This window comes from Microtus oregoni, unplaced genomic scaffold (genome assembly GCF_018167655.1).
Source record: "Microtus oregoni isolate MIOR12 unplaced genomic scaffold, Mior012 000113F_000, whole genome shotgun sequence".
Classification (NCBI taxonomy): Eukaryota; Metazoa; Chordata; class Mammalia; order Rodentia; family Cricetidae; genus Microtus; species Microtus oregoni.
In genome coordinates, this window is record NW_024544739.1 from 11,722 (window position 1) to 24,900 (window position 13,179).

Genomic DNA, 13,179 nt, shown 5'->3' on the forward strand with positions numbered 1-13,179 from the left:
TTTTATTCCTCTTCCTCCTGCATCTCATTTTCTTTTCCTTTTAAAAATTTCAAGTTGATATTTCACATAAGATTTGATTAAAATAAGAGAGGCTTTCCAACATTTCCCAACCTAGAAAACAACAAAAGTCAGATGAACTCAGTGCCAGCAATAGAATCACGACATAAATTCAAGCTGAGTAGTGGTATGTCACACCCAAAGATGCCCGCACACCTTTCCAAACATGCCCCTTGCTTCACACAGGATCCAATACAATTCAGTTCCAGCCTCAATGTATAAGTTTGCCTGCATGAGGAGCAGATATCATGCAGGTCCCAGTGAGTTCAAATTACAGCAAAACCAACAAGATGCACACCCCACCCCACCCCCGCCACTGAGGAAAATAATTCAATGAAGTTTCTTGTTGGATTGTGCTTAAATAAATCACACCATTGCATGCAAGTTTTAGAGGATAGTCAGGAACCAATGAAGGGAAAAGACACGTGTACCTGGCCAGCGGTTTGTTCTGGGTATCCTGGTCCCACTCTCCCACAAGCTCACTTTTCCCTGTAATACAGCAGGTAGTACTTCAGGGGGTCGGCAATGGGAGGCGCAATACCCTTTGGCGAAGGAAGTTTACTGGTGGCTCAGGCTTGGCCTCCCGTAAGGTCCTCTCTGCCACTTCCCGCCGATCCTCCTCTGCATCCTCACAGCTGGTGTCATCAGAGGGGTTGGAAATTCGACTGGCAAAGACTTCTTTGTCCAAAAAGACAATGGTCTCCATTCGCCGACGACGAAGTCGCCTTCTTTTAAACATAGGTGTGCTCTTCAGTCCACCTCCTCTGGTGGCTTCCTGGCGCATAGCCCTCTTGATGCTGCCACAGATAGCAAGTCTGGCCAGGTCCTGCAGGCTGCGCACAGCCAGTGGTGCTGTGGACAGGGGTAGTGCCTATGGGCATGGGCAAGGTCAACCCTACACCTAACTTGCTGGAAGAACTTCAAAGAAGGGGAACATTCTAACAAAATAGGAACTAGTGGTCTACTCTGCATGCGTGTTTCTTAGACATATCCACATATACTAATTCTAACAAAATAGGAACTAGTGGTCTACTCTGCACCATGCGTGTTTCTCAAGGACATATCCACATATACTAATTCTTAACTCTGAAAAGGAAAGAAATACTGTCTAGCCATACATCAGTCAACAGCAGAATTTGGAACCTTAGGGTTTGTTCTTGCAGACTAGTTTATAACTCAATTTACTCTGCTCAATGACATGATAACATCTACTCATCAATACAGTAATCTATATTTCGAACATCCTTTTATCTATTTTAATAGTTTCATAGTAATTTATATATTATTTTTCTGCTAAAGTAGACAAATGAAAATCTAAAACCATTTTAAGGAAAAACAAAATTTCCAAATCACACCAAAGGGAAAAAAAATGGAAACCAAACACAACTTTATGCTAACAATAAACACATAGCAGTAATAATGGTTTTTCTCAAAGTAAAAGGAATTAGAGACCAAGGGTTTAAATACATTAAACAGAAAATCTAAAACCCTTTTTCCCTCCAGTGCACATAACCTTCTCCAAACAAGATGCCACCCTATAGAGAGGACTCTCGTGTTATCTGCAGCATTTGCTACCTAAATCATAAACCCTGCCTAAAGACCACCAGTATCCTCTGCCCTGCAGAAATGCAAGTCTGTAGACCAGGTTCTAACAGCAAACAATACCTCCTCCCTCTTTCAGAGGTACCAACCTTTCTCTCTTTTCCTCTGTCCCTGAGAACATGGGGCTGTGCTCTCTCTTTGGGATGGTTCTGCAGTATCTTTCCCGCATCCCCCAATGTAGTTCAACAAATGACCTGTGGTATATCCTGCTCTCACTAACTCAATTCAAGAAAGACTAGTTCTAGAACCTCTGCAATTCAGCTGTTTCCCCGAGATGCTAAAAACAGTCCCTCACTGGCTACTGGGCTCCCAAGCACCAACTCTGGCCTACTGAGCTTTCTCTAAGGACTACCAGGAATAGCTTGTTCAGTTCATATCCCTTCTCTATGACTTCTCTTCCTTGGGCCTTATGATACCTCCAAAGGCTCCAGTATCCACTCCGCTTCTCTCTCAGTATGATCCTTGGTTTTATATCTATTCTATGACTTTAAGTAATACAGACCATTTCCCTAAGCTGAAATTTCGTCCCAGTCAAGACAATCCTACCCCACACTTAGCATAGACAATAATATCAATACCTTGGGCTCTCCTGTTGCTCCTCAGAAAGGTCATGTATCCCTGAACCCTTCCTGCTGAGGCTAGTGTAGTCTCAATCTTTGTCTCTTGCCTGATGGGGAAAACCCCAACTTCCTGCCTGATGTCTGCCTCCAACCTGAATACAGGCCACTTAGGAGGATGCTCCAGGCAGTGCATGTCCAAGTTGTTCAGCATCATTGTGGGCTGGCTTTGCTATACGGTTTCTCTTACTTCCTTGGTCTCATAAAAATCAGTGATCTAGGAAAATCTGGGAAGACAGAAACTGCAAATACCCTACCCAGCTTTGGTTAATGCTAACCAAATCACATGAATGTTTATCACTAAACATTCACAGTGAGCATTTGAGAAGGCAACACATATCCAGGCTTGACAAGTCCTCATACAGAAACACTCATTTCTAACCAGATCTTCAAAGTCTTCCAAATGCTCTCATGGGTCCTTGTCTTCCACCAAATCCAGCCACTATGCCAGAAGATCATAGGCCACATTTGTTGAAAGAATAAAATTTCAGAGCACCAGTCTGACAAATTCACCCTCCAAATGATGGCATTGCAGCATCTTCAATAACATCTGAGGCTCTCCACAGCCATACAATGAACTAAAACCCAAACTACACATAAGTCAAGTTTTTCCAACACATCCCACGACAACACCACAGAGTGTATGTCTCTATTGCCTTGGTTTTCCTGGTTCTCTTTTTACTCCTCCTCTCTTAAGGGAATTCCTTCTCACCCTCAAAATCAAGCACAACATAACAACATCTTGTACATGCCTTCCCTAGTCTTTATAAACTCCTTGGTATGTTTCACTGTTAATTGTAAACTGAATTTCATATGACACACAAAGTAGGACAATTTGTTAAATGACTATTACAAATTGAAATGTTTTGTAAAAAAATCACCAAAATGTACTTGTTTTCAATCTATAATAATTCACATTTCTATTATATTTTTCTCCCTCTCTTTCTTGCATACACACACACACACACACACACACATTTTCTAAATGTTTTAAGTGATCAGAAAGCATGATGAATAGTCTTCACTTGGAAATCCTAAATCTTCAAAACTTTGAAATCCTATTTCTGTGAGAACTGTTTAAAATATAAAACAGTTGAATATAAAACAGAATGAATATCACCCTATTTAAGCTCCATGCTGAGTCTACATCTTAGAAATAAAAACACAAAGGTTTAGAGCATATGAGGCTACCCCAAATTTCCTAGTCACACAGTAGAACAGGCTCCTCATCCATATTGCTTACAGCAGCATGAGACAGGTACTGTGAGAAAGAGAAAACTGTGTGCGGGTGCCACTACACATTCCCAGCAGGCAAAGCAAACTGCCTGAGCTTCCCACATGGCAAAATTAGCTCTTCTGTGAATCTGCTACTTTCAAATGCATGATCAGTAACAACATTGTATAGATTTAAAAGAAGGCTAAAATCATCTAAGATGGGTTAAATAGAGAGACTTTTTAAATGCCTAAAGTATCTTGTATAATTTGTGGGCTGAAATAAGGGAGGTTAACACTCTTTAATATCAAAGGGATTTTTTTTTTGTACTTTTTTTCTATTCTGATTTTAACCAGACATAAAAGACAGGTAGATGCTTATACTCATGTAGCTGAACAAGTCTGGGTTGTCCTGACTCCGAACGGCAGGATTGGACCAGAGGGGCGAAGGAAACAGCCAGAATCTTTTTTGTTTCCCAAGCAGAGGGGCCTGTGCGTGTTATCTTGGTCAACTATCTCAAAGACAAAACAAGAATATCCAAAGGATTTGGCTACTAGACAACTTACATTTAAGTATAATCGTTTCAATATATGAAATCTAAATATGAAATAGCCTGTCTATATAACACCTAATGTGATGTGAATTACAACTAACAGCAATATATTATTATGCAATGCTTAGCATGAACATACTCAAACTCCTTAACCTACCTTCTGTTTACAAGAAATACAAATGATAAGCAAGTTAAAGGGCTAGAAGAGAATGAGATAAGGAAGAAAAATTCTTACCAAACAATTTTCTAGGGTTCTTCAAAAGAGTGATTGGGGATAAGTTGGGAAGGGTCTGTCCTCAGTAAAAATAATCAAAGATGCACAATAGCCACAATATTTCAACCATACAAAACCCTGAATTCTGTGCTGATATGGGATGTCCTTATGTGTATGTGTTGCTTTTACTGGATAATGAATAAAGCTGTTTTGACCAATGGCTTAGCAGAGTAAAGCCAGGCAGGATATCCAAACAGAGATATAGAAAGACAGTAGGCAGAGTCAAGGAGACACCATATAGGAGACAGACGCAAGAACCTTACGGGTAGGCTACAGCCTTGTGGTAATATATAGATGAATAGGAATGGGTTAATTTAAGATGTAAGAGCTAGCTAGGAATACACCTAAGCTACTGGCCAAAGAGTGTAATAATTAATATAGTTTCTGTGTGATTATAAAGGTACAAACTCTGCTTTCAGTGTGCTGCTTTCAGGAATATAGCTACAATGGCATCTGAGGCACAAAACATCTAAGGTGCAAGCCATCTGCACCTGTAACAGGAAGGGAGCAGGAGAGGCCAGACACTACCACCATGTTGATGTGACTTTATTCAACATAAATGTGTCATTTTGGATATCTAAGCAATTGTCCTTACTCTCGCTAACTGCACTTCAGAGGTGCAGTGGAATATGTTATCGGATACACAGCAATGTAGATCATTAAAACACTTTATATTATACAATTAGTACCTAAGAATCCAATTTAACAACAAAGTCACATTTGTTTAACATGACTAGGACAGTCTGTAAGTAGCCAAGTAAGTCATAGAACTTATACGTTTATATGCTTATCTTTTCTAAAAACATCTAACTCAGAAAATCATCCACAATTAAGACTCTTTAAAAGGATTAAGCAGCACAATATATAGAAAAAATATCTAAAGATTAATCATATTCAGGGATAACAGCCGAAACATTCTTTCAGAAAATTTTGAAGATTAAAAAAACATGTATGTGTGTGTGCAAAGGTTTGTGCATGAGTGCCAGTGCTCTCAGAGTCCAGTACAGAACATCAGAATCCCTAAAGCTGGAGTTACAGATCTTCATGAGCTCAGTTCCTTTGTAAGAACAGTATGTTCTGGGAGGGGGGAGGAGTGGGAGGCTGGGAGGAGGCGGAAATTTTTTTTCTCAATAAAAAAAGAGAATAAAAAAAACAATATATATTGTATATATGTTTTGCTTACAATATATTGTAAATATATACATATTATTTACAATAAAAAATCAAATAAAAAAAAAGAACAGTATGTTCTTAACCGTTGGGCCATCTCTTCATCACCTAGAATCTTTTTTTGTTTTGTTTGTTTGTTTAAGAAGAGGGTTTTTGTTTTTGTTTTTGTTTTTTTGTATTGCCCCGGCTATCCTGGAACTCGCTCTGTAGACCAGGCTGGCCTCCAACTCAGAGTTCCACCTGATAAAAGGCATGCACCACCACCATCCAACTACCCAGAAACTTTCTTTTTAAAGGATAGTTTCTAGCTAGAATGAACATCAAACATTTAAGCATAGTACATAAATGACATGTAAGACCTTAAATAAAACTATAAGCCTGTATTTCATAATCTAGATGAACAGATGGAGATAGTATGAGGATGCCCATCCTTTTCAAATTAACTAGAGCTAAAATGATCTCAATCAAAATTAGTGATACTAAAAGACAAACAAAGCCTTATTAGTCACCTCCCTTTGTTAAAAAAGGGCAAATTACTTAGAAAATTAATAAGCAAACATTAAGAACCAAAATTTATCCTATATGTCTTACATAATGTATACTTCAGGGGGACCAAATCAGTAATAAGCAGTTTTCTCTTTATCAAAGTTAACCAGCACCTAAATACAGAAAAAAATGAAAGAATTTAAATGTATTATTCTATAGTTCTCAATGAAACAATGGATCAGGCTACTATCATTTTACAAGGATGAGTAAACAGAGAAGCTGCTTGTACCTACATACTTAAGTAGAACTTATCCTCGAGATCCAAGGTTTTTAACATACAAGCAATTATATACTAAAAATATTCAGAAATAATTGTCTACTTCTGAACATGTACAGACTTTCTGCTTGTCATTATTCCGGCAACACAATAACTATTTATATAGTACTGATTGGTGTGGGAGAATTGTCTGTATTCTGTCAATCATGTTATAAGTAAACGTTGATTGGCCAGGCAGGAAATACAGGCAGGAAAACCAGACAGGAAGAAGAAATGATGTAATGAGAACAGAAGAATTCTGGGAAGGAGGAAATTGATTCCTTCCACTCCTGCCTAGACCACCAAAGCAGCAGGATGTAATCTGCCCCACTGTAAAAAGGTATTGAGCCACATGGCTAACATAGATCAGAAAAATGGGTTAATCAAGATGTGAGAGTAAGCCAGTAAGAGGTTAGAGCTAATGGGCCAATCAGCTTATAATTTATGGAGACCTATGTGTGATTTTCTTTGGGGCTAAACAGTTGTGGGGTACTGGGCAAGACAAAAACCCCAACAAACAAGCAGACTGGCCCTCCATGTTACAACTGATACTCTATCAGACATTACAAGTAATCTAGAGGAATTCTGAAGCACACAGGAGGATGTGTGTAGTCCATATGCCACTATCACATGACATGATTTTATAAAAGGATCTGAGGCATCTCCATATTTTGTCATCATGAGTGGAAGAAAGTGATCTCAGAAAGAATCCTTTGTATACTGAGAGCAAATGTCTATTTTTAATACATGGATTATATTCTTTTGTTCTCCTCCATCAAAATATGACAAAGGTAAACTCTACCAAGCCTCTAGATATAATTACCAATAGGTAGAAAATACAAAGGACAGAAGAACATGCATCTATGGACTGAAAAGTCCAGAGTGTAGGAAAACACTACGAGACCAATAACCTACTCTCCTGAATAAATCAGTTGTAAAGAAAATATGAATAAGAAAACCAATAGATTAAAAAATAAGAAGGAAAACTGAGCTAGGAAAATAGCTCAGTTGGTAAAGTGTTTGGCATGCAAACAGGAGAACCAGAGTTCCAACCCTCAGCACTCAATTAAACATTAAGGCAGATGGTGTGATTCACCTGTAATTCCAACAGCCGGAAGGTGGAGACAAGGAATCCACAGAGCAAGCTGGCTAGCTAGATTAGGCAAACTGGTAAACTCTGGTTTCAAGTGAGAAATCCTGCCTCCATACATAAGGTGGAAAGCAATCAAAGAAAATACCAGATGTCAATTCTCTGGCCTCCACATGCACATGACATACATACCTGCACACTGGAAGATATACGTGGCCACACACTTGTGAATACCCATACATAAACACACACACCTAAGACATGTATCAACCAAATGCAACTTTTAAATACCAAAATGATATAGATTCAAAATTAGATGACTTAAAATTACATTCATGACCTCTTTTAAGTAAAGCATTGTAAGTTACAAGACAATCTATACAAGAAAATTTTGGAAAAGGAAAAAATGTGTAAAATACTTTTCATCAAGTATTGAGCAAGTAGACCATTATAAGACAACAAAAACAACAAAGGGAGCTAGGATGAAGATGAAGAGAAGGAAGAAGAGGAGGGAAGGAAGAAAATTAGTGGTGAGAAGGAAAAAAGAACAAAAAGAACAAATCTAAGAGAAAAAGGAGGTAAGGGAAGGTTCAGACATAGCACCTAGGGTTTGGAAGACCTAGGCATATCCATCCTGCCCTCGGTTAATAAAACGGCAGAAGCTATTGCAAAAGTAGTACAGATAAACTGACTGTGAAGGAGAGTATACACAACATCAGCTGTGTAGAGAACCTGACCTTCTCTTCCAAGGGCATGACAAGGATCCCTCCAAATTTAAGAAGATTCTTCATGTACTCTTCGTGTTCTTTCTGCACACCTGCTCCACAACACACACGATCATACTGACAACAATCTGGAGCAATCTCTAGGCAATTGCCAGTTACAAACAAAGGTTCACAGAAGTCAAATCTGCGAAGAAAGTTTTCTGTAACTATATGTGTCATTGCAACAAGTGCATAAAACAAACTTGTGCTTACCATAGGTTATGTTTTAATTACAAAATCACAGACAAGGAAACACTTTCTGGATCCAGGAGCTAGAAGCTGTATAACTATATAAATAGATCCTTAGAAATTACAAACAAAATAAAATGAAAGTGAATGTTCCAACATGATCTAAATATAAAGCAACAGCAGCCATCAGTTTTCACTGTTTTTACAATGTGCAACACCACATTCAGTTGCATGACAAGCAGATTTTGATTATTTCAGTGTGTGTGTGTGCATGCATGTACCGTATGCATGCATGAAAACTTCAGAGGACAACTTGTAGAAGTCAGTTCTCCTTTCACCAGGTGGTTCCCAGAGATCAAATTCAAATCATCACTCTGGGCAGCAAGTTCCTTTACCTACCCTGAGCCATTCTGCCAATCCCAACAGTAAGTTTTAAAGAGCACTTTCTCTTTTTGGACAGGCACTCTCTACTGTCTAGCCTAGAAACTGACATGTAGACCAACTTGCTCAAACTCACAAAGATCTGCTTGCCTCTGTCCACAACTACCAGCAAAAAAAAGCACTTTTTATTCTCTGAAACTCCCATTCTTTAAGAAGTTTAGTGCATGTTTTAAACACCAAGAGCTACTTACATAAACTGTTCAAAGACAAACCTAACTATTCTATTGTAGAAACCATTAGGTGATAAAAGTTTTCTATACTGGAATATGAAAACTGAATAAAGTTTTTGTTCTCTTCTCTTACTATACTGATGAAAAGTTAATGTAAGTGTCATAAGTTATAAAACACAAAGCTGGCTGGAAAATGGTGGCCCACACCTTTAATTCCAGCACTTGGGAGGCAGAGGCAGGAGGATCTCTGTAAATCCGAAGCCAGCCTGGTCTGATTTCCAGTGTAGTCAGAGCTGTAAAACAGAAAAACCATGTCTCAAAAAATAAAAAAAACAAACAAACAAAAAGCTGCCCAGGTGTGGTGGTGCATGCCTTTAATCCCAGAACTCAAGAGACAGAGGCAGATGGGTTTATATAAATTTAAGGCCAGCCTGGTCTACATAGTGAGTTCCAAGATAGCCAGGGCTATGTGAGGGTACTTTTTCTCAAAAAACAAAGAAATAAAATAAAATAAAAACCATAAAGCCCTTAAGACTAGAGAATATTAAAATAGTGCAGTAACTAGGGTAGATACACATATAACCTAGGATCATCTCATCATAATTTGTTTATTGATCAATGCATATTAAACAGGCTTTTTCTATCTATCATTAATGTCCTTAGTTGAACCAATGGGTTGCATCTGACCATACTTGTCAAAACTATCACTTGTTCTGATGAAGACATCCAGTTTCTGCTTGGCATACTCAGTCACATCTCAATGAAGCTCCACCCCATGGTTCACACCAAAAGGACCTGAAAATATTGAGAATAACAAAGCTCTTAGAATAGGAAAAGAACCCTTGTTCATTTGTTTTTCTGTACTTTACTAATTACAACACAGATAATTATGTAATGTATAATTACAGAAATTCATGAGGTTTTAATGTCTCAGCACATTTGTGGCTCTAAATCACTCAGGGAGTCTTTCTATTCATTAACACAGTATTTGTTTTGATGCCTGGACTTTTCAAACATCAAAAGAACAATTTTTTAAAAATTGCAAATTGAAAAAAAAGCAAGAGAAAAAGAAATTTTTCTGAAAAATTTAAGAAAAAATCTATATTTACAAATAAAACTTATATTAGGCTTTCTCTATATCTCACAGCACTTTCATTATCATTACTGGCGGTATCGAGTAGCAGTGTCTCCAGACTTACTCTCTTCACAGGCATTAAGGCTCACTCTGTGTGTGTGTGCGTGTGTGTGTGTGTGTGTGTGCGCGCACACACATACGAGTATCCATAGCACAGAGATCAACATTAGGTATCTCCACTCCCAAAGTTACTGTTTGAGACAGATTCCCACTCAGCTTAACTGGCTGGCCAAGAAGCACCTAGAGCCTATCTCTGTTTTGCAGCACTGAGATTACAGGCACACACTGTTGCACTTGGCTTTTTATGTGTTCTGGGGATTTAAACTCAAGTGTTCATGGTTGTACAGCATCTCCTAAGTTCCCAGGATCTTTTCATTAGCATTTCTAATCTAGGTGGCTTTATTATCTATTCCCCCCAACAAAATCCACTACCATAGTCAAGGTAAAACTTTTCAGGTAAAATCAAGCAAGTCAGAGGAATGATAAATAATCTGGGCCTGTGTACTTTTCTTAAAGCATGGAAACCACGTCTCAATCAAAGACAAATTAAGATTAAAAATCATTTCAATTGAGAAGAAAAACAAGCAACATCTAAAATCTTTGCCCCAATATACATTTTACACAAGGCAGGAATTCAATAGCTCTTTGGATGGTAATCCTGATAATAATATCAGAAATGGCCATATTCATACATACATTCTACAACTTGTAGAGAATACAGCCTAAATGACTCCACACATGATAACCTAAGAAATCCCTTCCATCTCTGAAAATGCCTTAAAAATACATAAACTTTTTACTCCTTTAGTAGCAAACAACAAAACAGAAACAGCTACAATGAACTTCAACTACCAAAGGATTTTAATGAAAGTGGAAAAAAGAGCAAAAGAATGATTAAATTAAATTAAGAAATCACATAAAGTCAAGATTTATACACTTTTGCTGTTTTCCATCATTCATAGCAGAATGCAGCAGCACAGGTAAGAGGAGACAAAGAAATGGAAACCCCCCACTTACAACTCATCCGTCTTCCACCACCTGTAGCTAAGCTTCAGGCAACTGATAGGAGGTTCATGGTCTTCACCAGGGGATGCAACCAACCCACTACATTTTCTATCTCAAACGATAGACATTGTTCTAACGCAGAGAGGACTCAAGCTCTGTATCCACACTCACCTAGAATGAGGCCCACCATGGAGCTGAGGTAGCCAGTACCACTGCCCAAATTGAGAAATGAGAGCCCAGGCTGCAGATCCAGAGCCTCCATCACCTCTGAGTAGATGCAAGGGGCTGAGAGATGAATGTTTCCATGCTTCCATGCCAAGTCTTTGTACGCATTTTCTTTAAATTCTTCAAGGTAATAATCTGCTCGATCGATAGCTCGGAAAGCCTGCTCTACTAAGTCTGTCCGGATGTACTGGGCTTCCTTCAAATTATCAATGAGCTCATCGTTGTCCTCACCAGCACTCACAGCACCGCCCATGTTCAAGATTACAATCAAGCAAGACTACAATTAAAACATCAATAACTATTTACATTAAAGTCAAGAGCAAAACAATAAAACCTCTAAACACATGTTATTTTCACGAATATAATAATAAATAAGAATGTAATAAAGACAGAAGTATCTTTTGTCAATAACTGCTTCACCCTCCAAGGATGCTGGTATTGGGAGCGGGGATTACAGGGCCAAAGGAATGGTTCAGTGGGTAAAGTACTTGACACAGAGCCAATAACATTAGTGCATTCCCCAGAACCTACATAAAGATGAGAGGAAAGAATCCAACACCACTGGGTTGTCCTCTGATCTCCTCATCCACACAATGGCATGTGTGAGCCCACACACACCATAATTTTTTTAATTAGGAAAAAAAAAAATCCTAGTACCACTAGAACATTAAGTCAACAGCAAATAAGCCATTTGATGTTTGACTGACTCAATTTTTTTTTTAAAAAAATACATTTATTATTTGGAGGATATGTATAGTAGTCTATTGCACCACAAAACACAAGTGGAGGTCAGAGAACAATTTGCAGGAGTGATCTCTAGGGATCCTACGGTACCTTTACCCTTTGAGCCATCCTGAAATTCAAAATTAATGGTATCCCAATGTTAACTAGGGCATTACATCTCAACGTACACACAAACTCATCCACAACAAGCAATCCATCCAACCTGACTTGGTTACTCTGATGTTTAAACTGTAGGTAAAAATATCCACAAAACTTTCTTCCCAAATAGAACACACTGTGACAAATACCTAATTGTAACAAACATAAAATCAGTTTCAAGGCTAACGTTTAGCAGAGAAGTTGTCCCTGCACTGTGTGTCCTACATCCCTAACACAACTTCCCCTCGCCTCTAAGAAATATACCTCTTATCTTTTCCCACAGTGTCTTGCTGAAGAAAGCATTCCTTTTAGGTCCAATTACTAATATACAATATGCCCTGGTAAGTACACAGAGAATATTTTTTACCCTGAAGAAGTCTTTTGCTTCATAGAAAAATAATATCCTCCCCAGTTTTATACTGACCTTGGGTGACTTTTCCAAACTAATGACTTTATTTCTTACAAGGTGGTGATGCTGGTATAAACTGCTGAAGACTATGGAGTCACAGGAAGATCTGTAGACTTTCTGAATCAAAACAGCCTCCTGTTCAGGAGTTCAAGGTCATCTTTAGTGAGTTCCAGGCCAGCATGGACTACATAAGAACCTGTCTCAGACCAGGTGGTGGCACATGCCTTTAGTCACATCACTCAAGAGGCAGAGACAAGAGGAGCTCTGTGAGTTTGAGTCCAGTCTAGTCTACAGAGTGAGTTCCAGGACAACCAAGGCTACACAGAGAAGCCCTGTCTAGAAAAATAAAAAGGAAAATAAAAAAAAAAGAAGAACCTCAATAACGACAAAACTACCATGGTTCCCCTCCCCTCTCAGTCTTCTTTCTGGAACACTAGAGACAACCACTATACACATCCATGTGCACAAACGGTAACAGCGCTACCTGGAAAACTAAGCCTAGAAATGAAGATACCACTCTGACATCTTAAGACAGGTGAAAAACTATGTCTTGATACATATTTGTTTCTATTTTATGACAA

At 38.4% G+C, this 13,179-nt stretch overlaps 1 pseudogene; it reads right to left on the bottom strand.

Moving 5' to 3' along the window:
* Window positions 1-536: 536 nt before the first annotated feature.
* LOC121443809 lies at window positions 537-11,560 on the bottom strand (annotated as a pseudogene).
* Window positions 11,561-13,179: the final 1,619 nt, after the last annotated feature.